General features: G+C 48.6%; 1 non-coding gene across 1 annotated transcript; it reads left to right on the forward strand.

Annotated features, from left to right (window-relative positions):
• Positions 1-8,549: 8,549 nt before the first annotated feature.
• Positions 8,550-8,623, forward strand: Trnaa-agc (transfer RNA alanine (anticodon AGC)). Its single transcript has one exon. It is a non-coding gene; the product is annotated as a tRNA-Ala (tRNA).
• Positions 8,624-15,191: the final 6,568 nt, after the last annotated feature.

Consider the following 15,191-nt stretch of genomic DNA (forward strand, 5'->3'; position numbering starts at 1 on the left):
GAGATTGGAATAAAGTATCCTACCTGAAGCTAGGAGGAGGTCTATAGAAGCAATGAGCCTTACCATTGCTTTGATTATATACTTCCACAATCTAAAACTGTAAGAAAATCAATTTGTTTTTTCTTTTTTGTTTTTGGTACCAGGGATTGAACTCAGGGGCACTCAACCTCTGAGCCACATCCCCAGCCCTATTTTGTATTTTATTTAGAGACAGAGTCTCACTGAGCTGCTTGGTGTCTCGCATTTGCTGAGGCTGGCTTTGAACTCAAGATTTCAAAGTGCCTGGCCAGTTTCTGTTGTTTTAAGTCACCAGTTTGTGATAATTTATTATAGAAGCCCTAGGTAACTAATAAGCTACTTGAAAGCTGCACAATTTTGGCCAAGTTATTGAGCCTCTCTGTGCTTCTGTTTCCTCATCTGTAAAATAGAGATACAATACCTACCTCATAGGGTTGGGCTACAAAGATTAAATGAGTTAACTTTTTAAAGAACAAGGTCTGACAGTAAGTGCTATATAAATGTTAAATATATGTTCGCATTTGTATAGAGAAATCTGGAGGGACAACCAAGAAACTAATAGATGTTATTAAAAAATGGAGGGAACAAGGAGATGAAGCCAGACTATCCCAGCCGCTCAGGAGGCTGAGGCAGGAGGATCTCAAGTTCAAAGCCAGCCTCAGCATTTTGGTGAAGCCCTAAGCAACTCACCAAGCCCCGTCTCTAATAAAGTACAAAAAAGGGCTGGGGATGTGGCTCAGTGGTGGAGCAGCCCTGGGTTCAAAAAAATACAGAAAACAAAAAAAGAAACAAACAAAAAAACCTGGAGGGAATAAGGAGATGAGAGACAGAAATAAGAGCAGGACTTCACAGAGTCCTTGCATTTTCCAGGCTTTTTCTATATTTTTCTTTTTGAACCATGTGAACGTATTATCTATTCAAAAATTAAATTAAGATTATTTAAAAACAGATCATATTACTGTCCTACGCAGAAACCCTCCAGTGGTTTCAAAATCGAATATCCTTACCGTGGCTGTCAAGGCTCACCAGGTGTGGACATCTCTCACCCAATTGCTTTCAGCTCATTTCCCCCCTGTCACTTTCTTCCAGCCACACAGGCCTCCCAGGCCTACTGCCAGCACAAGCATACTCCCCGCACCCCAGGGCCTTTGCACTGCCTGCTCCTCACTTCATTCAGGTCTCTGCTAAATATCACCGCTGCAGGGGATATTTTTGCTAAAAAGATTAAAAAAAAAAAGTCCTGTTGTAGTTTGGATCTGAAATGTCCCCCTGGGAGCTCATATGTTGAAGGTTTGTGCCCAAGGCAGTAGTGTTCAGAGGTAGGGTCCCTTGTCCCCTTCTGTCTTTCCTCCCTCCTCTCCCCTTCCTGGCCACCATGAGGAAGCAGCTTTGCCTCACTGTGTGCTCGGGCCGCGATGTCCTGCCTCCCCTCAGGCCGGGAACAAGGGAGCCAAGTGAAACCTCTGACACCCTGGGCCAAAATAAATCTTTCCTCCTGCGAGTTGGTTTTCTCAGCTATTCTGTCCCAGTGACAGAAAGGTGACTAACACAGCCTGGGTCCCCACACTGTCTCGCCCCCTTTCTGTTCCTTTTCTGTAAGGCCTGCGACCGGACCGACCCCAGCGCATCTGTTGATGGCTCCTCCCATTGAAGTTCCCAGCGGGCAGGGACGTGTGTCCTGGTCACTGCTGTCCTTGGTCCCCAGCATAGAGCCTGGCAGTCGATGCATATTTGTCGAAGGGGCGGGTGACCGCGACACCTTTTGTGAAGTGCTTAGCATGGCACCGGGCTTCCCTGGGACAGGCCTCACTCCCTCACCCCTGCCCCCCGGGGGGCCTCCCCCGAGACCGCGCGGGCTTCTGCTCAGAGCGCCGCCCTTTCTCTCTTGACTGCCTCTCTCCTTTCCAAGTGACCTTTACATTTGGCGGCTGACCTGAGGGTGTGACAAGTCTCCTCCATCAGACAATGGTTCCCCTGTTCAGGAGCCATGGGAACCCTGGTTCCACCTCACTCTGGCTTCCCCACTCCCAGGGTTCAGCCTGTGGTCCTGCCTACAGGGACCACTATGTCATTTATTGACTCTGGTAAGGAAGTTTCCCTCTGGCTAGTTCCCCCTTTCTGTCAGTAAGTCCCTTCTGTAGTCTAACTGAAATCACACTTGCTGCAATGAGAATGCTTCCCCTTAGCTCCCTGGGCCTCACACAGCTGCACCCGTTCTTTTCAGGCAATCTTTTGTTGGATCTCAGGGGCCGGGGAGGTAAGCACTCATTGTGGGGTCTCCGGGGTAGGCTTTTGGGCGGAGCCACACTGGCCCGCTGCTTGGCAGGAAAGGTTTCCCTTTGGCTGGCTTGGAGGACCTCAGCAGGCCCGTAGGGACTGTCCATTAGGTGGTGGGAGCCAGGCATAGTTGTGGGAGTTAATGAACCTGGGTGAGGGGAGAGGTGGACGCCTGTAACCTTGACCACCTGCCCCCTCCCTCTTTGTTTTTTGAACATATTTTTAGTTGTTGATGGACCTTTATTTTATTTATTTATTTATTTATATGCGGTGCTGAGGATGGAACCCAGGACATCATACATGCCAGGCAAGTGCTCTACCACTGAGCCACACCCCCAGCCCCCGCCTGCCCCTTCTTAAGTCCGCACAGAGTAAAACAGTCAGAAGCACCCACTATGTGCTAGGTACCCAGCACTTAACGCCTCTAGGTCTTGCTTTCTGTCTGTAACGGGGATAACAGCACCCACGTACGCATTCATTTTAAAGATTAAATGAGCAAATGTACACAAAGCCCTTAGCACATACTTGGCTCGTGGTAAATATTCAGTGTGTTGGTTTTCAATTCAATCAACAAACACTGAGAGAGGCCATCTCCGGGTCAGGCCCTCAAGGGTCCAGCAAGTAAGGCAGATGGAGAAACCAACATTTACAAAATTAGGTGCAAGCAATAGAGTACCCGGGTTAAGGTGGGGCCAGCAGTCTTCTTGCCTGGTGTTCTGTTGGTGACCCCAAGGAAGGCACAGCCTCTTCGGTCCCACCAGGGAGAAGACAGGTTTGGGATGAAGACTAATGCCTGAAAAATATGGGGGGCAGGACTAAGGACTTGGGCTTGAGCCAGCTGGCCCTGCTTTCCATTTGCCTCTGCCGAGTTCTCTCAGTGTGACTTTGGATGAGTACTTCCCCACTCTGAACCTCAGTTTCTTCCTCTGAATGGTGGGGATCCTCACACTGGGCAGCAGGGAGGTTGGGAGAGGCGGGAGGAAGGCAGATGGCAAGCCCATAGGTGCAGGAGCCGTGCCAGCCGCACCGGGCCCACCTGGGGCTGGGAGGCTGTGGAGCGAGTCCCTTCGAGGCAGCCCAGCCTCTGCCGCCGTAGCTCCTCCAGGGCCGGGGACAGCAGCGCTCCAGGCGGCAGAGGGCCAGGGCCTGCCACGCTGGAGAAGCCTGTCACGGGTTCTCTGGGACACAGCTCTGCACCTGGGGCTGAGGATTCTGTGCAAAGCGCACCTTGGGGTGGGGGCACGGGAGCACCCCGAAACAGCACATCTTTCCACTCAGAGCCAGAGGGCACCGCGTGGCCAGGGCAGGGCCTTGACCTGCCCAGTCACGGAGAAATCACCTTCCAGCACAAGTCGCTCTGCCTCCCTGGGCCTCAGTTTCCCCATCTGTAAAATAAGGACATATGATTGACCCCATGGGAGAGTCTCTCAGAACTGACCCGTCCTATCCTCTAGTGTGGATCCCCATTCTCCCGACCCTGGTAAATTATAAGTGGGGCGATTTTGTTTGTTTGTTGTTAATGTTTTTAGTTGTAGGTGGACACAATGCCTTCGTTTTATTAACTTATTTTTGTGCGGTGCTGAGGTTTGAACCCAGTGCCCCATACCTGTGAGGCAAGCACTCCACCACTGAGCCACAACCCCAACCCAAGTGGGGTGATTTCGGTCCCTTAGCTTAGTCTCCTTCAGATTGGGGGACCCCTAAGGCAGAGAACTTTATCTCTTTCCCTAAATCGGAGGCAGGGCTATGTCCCTTCATGGTGTTCCGGTTGCTGGCGTATCTAACAGTTACTGTGCCTTGGTTACCAGGTACTTCACATGCATCATCTCGGTTCATTGCATAACATAGGGTTTGTTAATATGCCCATTTTACAGATGAGAAGACTGAGTCTTGAACTCATTTAAGCAGCTTGTGAAAGGTTGCCCTGACAGTAGGGGGAGGAGTGAGGATTGGTCCAGAAGGACACAGAAGGGTTATGGAGAAGAGGCAATATTAGTTCAGTCAGAGCCTGGACCAAACCCCTTTTTCACTCATTTGCTAGCTGTGTGACCTTGAGCAAATCTCTGGAGCTCTCTGTTCTCAGTTTCCCTGTCCATACAACACGGAGAGTGATTCTGTCCCACAGGGAGAGAACATGCCTAGAACGGAGATGCTCCACAGGGATGTCCCTCCTCCCTTCCTTCCCTCACTCCCCCAGTGGACTCGGGCCTGGAGAGGCGCCAAGTCAAGCTGAGCTGTCGCTGTCTCACAGACAACGCTGTCTTCTCTCCTCCCATGCTGATAAGGCCTGGAGGGGCTGCACAAAGTCCCCACTTCCCACTTTCACCCAGGGTCTCTTGATGCCCCGGGAGCCCCTGTCTGCTGGGGTGTGGAGGGAGGTCTTCGGGCTGCTGGACACGAAGCCCCATCAGAGAGCAGGGAGGCTGGTCCCGACTCGCTCTGAGAAACCGCAGCATTGTGTCACCTCATTGCAGAGTGTGTGGCTGGGTATGTGGACACAGGGGTGGGTGTTCAGAAGGGAGGGGCTCGTCCTGGTCGCAGAAGTGCTGGGGCCACTCACCCTGGGGGAGGGGGCCTGTCTTGGTGTGGACAGCAGCTAGCGAAGTTGACACAGTCCAGCTGGACGCGTGGTTTTTGTTTGTTCGTTTGGGTGCTGGCTCCCATTACCACCGCGCCACATCCCCAGCCCTTTTTATTTTGAGACAGGGTCTCGCCAAGTTGCTGAGACTGGCCTTGAACTTGCAATCCTCCCGACAGCCTCTAGAGCCACTGGCATCACAGGAATGCTCCACCCACCCAGCTCAGCTGGACTCGTTGAAGCTGCACATGGCATAAAGGACAGGATTGTCCCCAAGGGGCCTGGTGCCACTCAGAGTGAGCTCACACCTCCTCTGCCTCCACCCACTGATACCCTCTCTTGAGCACTGTTGGTCCCCACAGGCCTGTTTTCACAGGCTGCAGGAGGTCCTGGGGTCACAGAGGCAAAGTAGCCTCTTTAAGTCCAGTAGGGTTCCCAGACTCAGGAAATAAGGGAGCCCTCAAACAGGACTGCACCCGGGACACGGGGAGACCCAGGCAGGCTCCTTGCCTCACTGCAAGTCCCGCTCTTGGGAGGAGACTGCTGGGCAAGGGAAGGGAATCCTGCCGGGAGGCAGATGGATGGCCATGTAGATTTTCGGGGGAAGCCCGAGCGCTCACTCTGCACCGGGACTGGCTGCTTCCTGGTGCCATTGACTTGGAGGCAACAGCAGACATGGGCCCCCAAGGCCAGGGTCACCGGCACGACCTTGTAGCCCATGTGAAGGACGACTGTGACTATCCTGTGGGACACGAGAGAGCCCAGGTCTGGACTCCCAGGGACCTTCAGAGTCCTTGGCCTGCAGACTTGGGGGTAAAGGGGGCTCCCCGGGCAGCCCCTGAGGCCATACGCCAGGCCTCTGGCACTCTTGCTCGCCCCTCAAACATCCCAGACCACCCCGTGACACACTCCAAACCCCTCCGAAGCATTCCTGTTTCCTCTGAAGTAATCCAGACGCCCCTGGAAGACTCCAAATTTCCCTATGATATTCCAGCCTCCCTCTGAAATATTATAGGACCTCTCTCACTCCCCAGAATATTCTAGAACCTTCTGACACAAAACAGCCTTCAGTGGAATTCTTTAGCCCCCACTGTACAAAATTCCAATCATCTCCAAAGTATTCCAGCCCCTACCAGAATACCCACTGTTAAATTCCAATCTCAACTTGAGAAAAAATTTCTCCCAACAAATAAATATTAATAATGTTATGATTATTCTGCAAAGCGCTGGGGATAGAACCTAGAAGCACTTTAACTCGGAGCTACAGCTCTTTTTATTTTTTTTTTGGAGACAGGATCTCTCTCTTAGGTTGCTTCGAACTTGAGATCCTCCTGCCTCAGCCTCCCAAGTCGCTGGGATTACTGACGTGCACCACCACGCCTGGCTTTCTCCAACTTTAATACTCCTGTCCCCCTGAAATATGGCAGCATCCCTTATACTTTGCACCACTTTATTACTTCAGCCCTCACTCCCACCCCCGGGAAAATCCTCCAGCCGGTTCACAATACCCTGCCTCCATTCTGATAGTCAAACATTTCTGTAATGTCATGTCCTGCCCTGAGGGAAGGATGGACTCCAAGTCCTGCCCTGAGTGTACCCAATCCAGTCACTGCTGGCTTTCATGTCTTTCTAGGCCCCCAAGGACTTCTGGGTGGCCTAGAAGGGGAACATCAGCACTCAGTGGGATGGGGCTGCGACATGGCCCCAGCCTGTGGCGCTCTCAGCCAAGCAGAGTCCAGGGGCTAAGAACCCCACTGATCAGAAACGTGCTCATCATCACCAAAAGTCAAGGGCACCAGGCTCTGGGGGATGGCGCGCTCCTGACCTGCCAGACTCTATTGCCATGAGACCCCCAGGCTGGGTCAACCCCCGAGAGGCAACTCTGCAGGCTCAGCCCCAGTACTGGCCCAGGTCCCCCATTGCGTAGCTCTGAGTTAGCTGTCCTGTGTCTCAGTGGGTCTACTGGTAGAAGGACAGCTAGACCAAGGTCAATGCCTTTGGTCAAGGATCACAGTAACCCAGAAGGGGCTCCATGTCATCAGGGAACAGAGCTGGTTCCCCAGGACGTGCTAGGGGAATTTATCTCCCTGCTTTGGCAAAGTGCCACCAACTAGGCCACTTCCTTATATGAGGAGGGTGTAGGTGCAGCCTAGGAAGTCCCTGTCTAGAAGGGGTCTGTGAGGGCGGGGGTCCTGAGGATGAGTGCTGCAGCTGGAAGGAACTGAGTTTCAAGCCCTGCTCTACTATGTTACCTTGGGCAAGTTACTTTCCCTCTCTGAGCTGCAATGGTTTCACCTTTGAAATAGAGATCATAACCCTTATGTTTCCCCTTACTGGTTCTCTTCAAGACTCAAGTGAAATGGTAGTTACAGAATGAATCTTTCTTTCAACAAATACTTTATTGCAAACCTACTATGTACTTAGCCTGCTTTAGATAGAAATATTAACCTATTTCTTCCTGCATTCATCAGTTTATGACAATGACGATAGAATGAAGGGTGTTAGAGAAATTCCAAAGCTCTGAGCAGACCTTAAGCCCTGGCTCCTAGAAGTCTTTTGTACACTTTTTTACATACAGGTGTTTTCAAAGCCCTCATTCCCTTTACTCCTCTTCTAGAAATTGGTTATGACTGTTCTCGTTTTATTGATATGGAAAGAGAAGCCCAGGGTTAAGTCACCGCCTAAAGTAACACAGTTAGTAACCTGTGGCTCCCAAATTTGAACCATGCTACCTTTGGCAAAGAGGGAGGAAAGGGTGTCACCAGGGTCCCTCTACATTTTGGGTGATGATCCAGGGAGGTTTCCCTGGGGATTTTGACAGGGGCCTTGGCTAATACCATCTGCATCCCCTTGGACTCCCCAGTGCTATGGAAGATCAGAGGACCACACTCTAAGCAAGACATCTATCTGGAGGTGCAAAGGTCTCATGAGGCATCTTATCCCACCCTGTTTTATACAGATCCAGAAACAGAGGCTCAGAGACAGGTAAACACTTACTAAAGGTCACACAGCCTCTCAGAGACCCTGCCTCTTACCCAGGTAAAAGGACTTGCCTGCCCATAAAAGGCACATGGAACCAAAGGGCTCCTGGTGATGGAGACCAAAAAAGCTCAAGGTTACAGAAGAGGGAAAATACTTAGAATACTGCCTGCCCCAGATAGCTGCTCCTGGGCAAAAAGCTAGGCCGGCAGGTGGGAAGACTTGGGGTGAGGCTTGGTGGTGAAATCACTGTAGTGTGAAGGACCACGGAGGCCCCTCCCCTGTCCATGCTGGCTCAGTCTGGCATCTCCCGAGACCAGCGGCTCTGCGCTGATCTCTTTCTGTGCCTAAGATGAAAGTCTGCTGCTTGAAACTGCACTCCTGGTCAGAATTCTGCTATCTCGAGCTCCCCAAAATGAGTGCTGTCCCAGGCACTGAGCTGGATCTCACCTGGGGGCGACCTACTATTTGTTTTTCTGAATCAACTTAGATACGCCCTCCTTTGGGAAGGGATCCCCCAACCCAAGAAAATTCCTTCTTTCCTTCATTCCCGTTTTCAGCCAGCTTTCATTAAGCATCCCGTGGGTGTCAGACTCTTGTAAGATATGGGTCCGACTGCAGTAAGTTAGATGGACAAAACCCCCGCCCTAGCAGAGCTTGCAGTACTGGAGGGAAAGAGAAAAATGGATCAACAGGGGCTGGGGTGTAGCTCGGTGGTAGAGCACATGTTTAGCATACATGAGGCCCTGGGTTCAGTTCCCAGCCCCAGCACCAAAAATGGAAAAGAAAAGAAAAACACATTGAGCAAGACACACGATGAAAGCTGGGTGTTTTTCTAAAAGATGTTTTGGTTTTTTTTTTTTTTTTTTTTTTTTGGCATGGGGAATGGAATCCAGGGATGCTCTACACTCCGCTAGATCCCAGCCCTTTTATTTATTTTATTTTATTTTTTTATTTTTTATTCTGAGTTGTTCAGTGCCTCGCTAAATTTCTGAGGCTGGCCTTGAACTTGTGATCCTCCTGCCTCAGCCTCCCAAAGTCATGGGGATTTCAGGTATGGACCACAGCACTCAGCTTTTCCAAAAGAAACCGAATCAAGATTTGCACATTACATTTGGTGCTGATGTCTTTTTTATGTCTCTTATGATATAAAATAGTCACCCATTCCTGCTTTTTTTTTTTTTTAATGACAATTACTTTGTCAGTGACCAAGTCAGGTAGGCATGGAGGCACACGCTTACAATTCCAGCAAGGAGGCTGAGGTAGGGAAACCACAAGTTCAAGGACAGTCTGGGCAACTTAGCAAGACCTTGTCTCAAGATGAAAAAATAAAAAGGGCTGAGGATATAGCTCAGTGGTAGAGCACCCTGGGTTCAATCCCCAGTGCCACCAAAAAAAAAAAAAAGCAACCAGGTCAGTTGTCTTATAGAATGTTTCACACTGTAGATGGGTCTGATAGTTCCCTCAGTGTTTTTTTATCTTACTCCTTTAAACCCTTATCTCTTATAACTGAAACTTAAGTCTAGAGCAGAGCTTGGCAAACTTTTTCTGTAAAAGACCAGAAAGTAAATATTTTTGGCTTTGCCTGCCATACGGTCTTGGTCGCAGCTACTCAGCTCTGTCATGGTAACATGAAAGCAGCCATGCATGATACATAAATGGAGCCTGGCTGTGTTCCAATGCAACTTTGTTTATGGACATTGAAATTTGGATTTAACATAATTTTCTTATGTCATGAAATATTATCCTTCCTTTGATTTTGTTGAACCATTAAAAAATGTGAAAACCAGGGTAGGGGGTGTAGCTTAGTGGTAGAGCCCATGCTCAGCATGCATAGGCTCTGGACTCAATCTCCGGCACAAGAAAAGAAAAGAAAAGAAAAGAAAAAAGGGAAGGGAAGGGAAGGGAAGGGAAGGGAAGGGAAGGGAAGGGAAGGGAAGGGAAGGGAAGGGAAGGGAAGGGAAGGGAAGGGAAGGGAAGGGAAGGGAAGGGAAGGGAAGGGAAGGGAAGGGAAGGGAAGGGAAGGGAAGGGAAGGGAAGGGAAGGGAAGGGAAGGGAAGGGAAGGGAAGGGAAGGGAAGGGAAGGGAAGGGAAGGGAAGGGAAGGGAAGGGAAGGGAAGGGAAGGGAAGGGAAGGGAAGGGAAGGGAAGGGAAGGGAAGGGAAGGGAAGGGAAGGGAAGGGAAGGGAAGGGAAGGGAAGGGAAGGGAAGGGAAGGGAAGGGAAGGGAAGGGAAGGGAAGGGGAGGGGAGGGGACCATTCTTAGTCCATGGGCTACACAAAAACAGGTGGGACAGTATTTGGCCCATGGTTTGCTGACCTCTTGATTGTACTTGGTTTAAACAGCTGTGAAGATGACAGATTCTTCACAAAGAAGGTATATACTGTAGAGTCACCTCAGGAGGAGGCGCATACCACCAGCTTAGTGTCCGTTAGAGGTACCCACCAGATGAGCCTTTGGTTTTTGGTTTTATTTTTTATTTTTGGTAATGGGAATTGAACCCAGGGGTGCTTTACTACTGAGGCACACCCCCAGTCCGTTTCATTTTTATTTTGAGACAGGATCTTGCTAAGCTGCTGAGGCTGGCCTCAAATTTGTGATCCTCCTGCTTCAGTCTCCCTAGTCTTTGGGATTATGTGACCCTGTGTCCCTGGCAACATGCTGTTCTTTACGACCTTTTACCTAGCTATCTTAGCACCTGCTACAAACTGAATCTTGCCCCTCTTTCATATGTCAAATCCCTAATCCCCAATGTGACTCTATTTGGAGAGATGGCCTTTAACATAAGCAATTAAGAATAAATGAAGGGCTGGGGAGATAGCTCAGTTGGTAGAGTGCTTGCCTTGCAAGCACAAGGCCCTGGGTTCAAATCCCCAGCACCACAAAAAAAAAAAAAAAAAAAAAAAAAAAAAAAAAAGAAAGAATAAATGAAGACCTGACAGGATGAATTGCCAAAAAGAAGAGACACCAGACAAAACTCTCTCTCATACACACGCTTTTCTCTCTGCTATGTGAGAACATAGTGAGAAGGTGGCCATTTGCAAGTCAGGAAGAGAGCCCACACCAGAAACCCACCTTGCTCCGTCTTGATCTAGGACTTCTGGCCTCCATGACTGGAAGAAAATACATTTCTGTTGTATAAACCACCCCATGTGTGGTATTTTATTATGACAGCCCAAGAAGACTAAAACAGCATCATTGACACTTCTTCAAATCAATGATCTTTGTTTTTAGGAATTAGAGTTTGAACCCAGGGCCTCATGCATGCTAGGCAAATGGTGTATCCCTGAGCTACACCTGCAACCCTAAATCATTGATTTAATTAGGATCACAAAACAATTTTTCTAATTCTCACATTCTTTTTATGTTATCAGCAGACATCTTGCTTTTTCTTTCTTTGTTTAAACAACAGAAATTTATTTTCTCACAGTCTTGGAGACTGGGAAGTTCAGGATCAAGATGCCGGCAAGGTAAAGTTCATCCTAAAGTCTCTTCCCTCCACCTGTAGGCAGTCTCTCTCTCTCTCTCTCTCTCTCTCTCTCTCTCTCTCTCTCTCTCTCTCTCTCTCTCTGTTTTTTCCTCTTTTTTTCTTTTTGTTTGTTTTGGTACTGGGGATTAAACCCAGGGGTGCTTAACCACCAAGTCAGATCCTCAGTCCTTTTTAATATTTTATTTACAGACAGGGTCTCACTAAATTTTTTAGGGCCCCATTAAGTTGCTGAGGCTGGCCTTGAACTTGTGATCCTCCTGCCTCAGGCTCCCAAGATGCTGGGATTACGGGCATGTGCCACGGTGCCCTGCTTGCCACTCTCTTGTGTGCTCACATCCAGCGGGCATTTTCCTCCAAAGAAGTGCCTTCCCTCATCAACTACGAATGAGCACCATCATCCCAAAAAGGTAGGATGGATCCTTAATTTTCAAATTTTTTTCTTTTGAAATGGGAGAGTCTAGAATGTGTTTGTATGCCAAGAAGATAATTCGGTGAGAGAGAGAGAAGCTATGTGGTGTAGGAAAGGGGATTACAGGTGTGAAGTTCCTCTGAGGGTGAAAGGATGCGGAAGCCACATGGAAAAGGGGTGGGAAGTTGGAGGACAGAACTAAGGGTGTTCTGGGCACCATCTGGCCATCTGGGCAGAGATAGAGTCAGTTCACTGGGAAACTCACCAGAGATGGCTGGGCCTGGTTGGTCTCTTTTGAGACTGGGGCTGTGACCCTGTCTGCAGAGCACGTGGTTTTCCCCTCCTCCCTGAGAGAAGGACAGAAGCTCTGCAGGACAGAGCTTCCCAGGCAAGCACCCTGGAGGGAGAGGTGTCAGGGCAGGACAGGATTTTGGCAAAGAAGGGCTCTAAGGACGGACAGAGAATCTAGGCTGGTTGAAAGCAGAAGTGAGAATAGGAGGAAAGGGATGAGTAGATGGGACACACACAGGCTTGCTGCTTCCATTTTTGCATCAGGAACTTGTTTTAAAGGAACTTGTAAGCACAGAGTTGTAAGGAAAGAAGTCTGTTCAGAGAGTGGACAGTTTCAAAAGACCCCTCCTGTGGCCTGTATGCTCTGTGCTTTTTCCTGTGCCACATAGGGGCAAATGCCCCACAGGGGAAAGGGACTGGGCATAGCCACCAAGTAGTGACTCAAATTGGCTGAATGAATGAGTGAGTGAATGAATGAAAACAAACACCTATATGGCATTTACTATGTAGCAAGCATTAGTCTAACAGCTCTCTGATTTCTCCCAAGTCTTCTGTGAGGTGGGGTCTACTATTATCCCAATCTATAGATGAGGAAAACCGAGTTACTGAAGGGTGAGAGCTTGTCCAAGATCATGGAGCCAGGAAGAGGCAGACTGCTCTACAAATCAAACAGTCTGTGTTCTTCACTGCTCTTCTGCATGAGTGAACAAGGCCTAGAATGCCCCCGTCTTTGTGCTGAGTACTACAGGTGTCCCCTGAGGTCAGAGCTCAGAACAGAGATACACCATTCTGGATGGTAATGGCCACAAAGAAGAAAAACCAGGTGCCAAGACTCAGAATGAGGGGACCTCCTTAGCTGAGGTGGTCAGAAAAGGCTCTGGGAGGAGATGGCACTTCCAGTGAAGAATGGAAAGGAGCCAGTACTGTGAAGAGCAAGAGGAACTGTGTCCAGGGAAAAGGGGACAGTATGCAAGAAGGCCCAGAGGCAAACATTCAATGTGCTCTAGGAACTGAAGAGGACTCCGGTGGAGCTAAAGAGGAAGATGGTTCATGGTGGGACTAGAAAGGGATGGGGGAGGCCATGGCAAGGCCTTTGGATTTTTTTTTTTTTTTAATTATTGTATTTTATTTTTATTATTCCAAGCAAAATGAAAAGTAAGCCACTGGGAGATTTTAAAAACGGAAGAAATGTGATCCAATATGTATTTTAAAAAGGAGCATCCAGCTGCGTGCTGTGGCACATGTCTGTAATCCTAGCTACTTAGGAGACTGAGGAAGGAGGATCTCAATTCAAGACCAGCCTCCACTACTTAGCAAGACCATATCTCAAGATAAAAAATAATAATAACTGGGGGGGGAGGGGGCATAACTCAATGGTAGAATACTTGCCTAGCATAAATGAAGCCATGGGTTCAATCCCCAGCCCTGAAATAAATAAATAAATACATAGATAGATAGATAGATAGATAGATAGATAGATAAAAGCAAAAAATAAAGCAGGGCATTGTGATACAGGCCTTTAATCTCAGTGACTTGGGAGACTGAGGCAGGAGGATCACAAGTTAGATGCCAACCTCAGCAACTTGGTGAGAATCTGTAAATGAAAAATAAAGCGCTTGCTGGGCACCAAGGCACAAGCCTGTAATCCTACTGCCTGCAAGGCGATCATGAGTTCAAAGCCAGCCTCAGCAACTTACTGAGGCATTTAGCAACTCAGCGAGATCTTGTCTCTAATAAAATACAAAAAATCGCTGGAGATGTGGCTTAGTGGTTTGGCATCTCTGAGTTCAATCCCCAATACCAAAAAAAAAAAAAATTAAATTAATTAAAATTTAAAAAGATGCTCTCCATTAAAAAATAAATGAAATAAAAATAAAGAGCTGGAGATGTAGCTCAGTGGTAAATCACCTCTGAGTTCAATCCCAAGGACCACGCACACACACACACACACACACACACACACATACACACATACATACAATATATATTTAAGTTATAAATAAATACAAATCAGGATCAATTTTGTTCTTCCATTCATTTGATTATTCAGTCATTGATTTTTTAATTTATTCATTCTTACCTTTAATTATTCATTTTTCCACTGGACTTTCATTTGTTTACCGGTTCATTCTTTTTTTAACATTTTTTTTTAGTTGTTGACGGACCTTTATTTTACTTATTTATTTTTATGTGGTGTTGAGAATCTAACCCAGTGCCTCACACCTGTTAGGCCAGTGCTCCACCACTGAGCCACTACTCAGTCCCTTCCTGTTAATTCTTGTTCTTTGGCCGAGTCATGTATTCCTGTGCCCAGAAAGATTGCTACTTGGCCAGGACCCGTGTAGGCTCTGGAGGCATGGAAGTGAGCCAGACCCAGTCCTGACCTGGAGGAACACATCCCTCACACCCACCCGCTGGGGCCACTGAAATGCCAGGCAGGAGTTGCTGAGTGCTCTGCTGGGGATGAGGGTGGCCACCATCGAAGACCTCCTGGAGATGTCTGTGAGCCAGACCTTGAAGGACGACAGAGCAAACCTGGTAGACTAGAAGCTCCCCCAAGAGCAGGGACAAGTGTCTTCATCTCTGTATTCCCTAAGGCTGGCACCTGACAGGCAGTGATAAATGTTTATTTGTAAATAAAACATGGGGACCAATGGCCCATCAGGAGGTGCCCAATGGTGGAGGTAAGCTGCCCAGCCAGGGCAAGGCCACCCTTCCAAAGTCCTTGCCCCTCCACTGACTTTCCTGTCTTCCTCCTCATCCCCCCTCCCATTTTCCTAAGAGAAAGCAGTCTTATATACATCCTACCACTCGCTGTCACCCCAAAGTCACACCAGACACCCTGCTGGACACACACCCCTGCCCTTACATAGAAACACACCTGTCCCAGTTTTTCATTCCAAAGCCAAAGTCATCATGTCATTGCCTACAATCAACTATCCCCCTTGTGTGTTTACACCCCCCGCCCATCAAACTATTTCTTCACAGAACAACCCTCTCATGCACACCTCCTCCTCCCCAGACAGAAGGCATTTTTCCTGGTAACAGTGGGGAAAGGGGTAAATCCCAGGTTGGGTAGGGGTCAGGGATCCTTACTAGGAAAGGCTGGAACAGTGATAAAGGATGACACAGTTTTTCTAAAACTTGGGC

This window comes from Sciurus carolinensis, chromosome 1 (assembly GCF_902686445.1).
Source record: "Sciurus carolinensis chromosome 1, mSciCar1.2, whole genome shotgun sequence".
Taxonomy (NCBI): domain Eukaryota; kingdom Metazoa; phylum Chordata; class Mammalia; order Rodentia; family Sciuridae; genus Sciurus; species Sciurus carolinensis.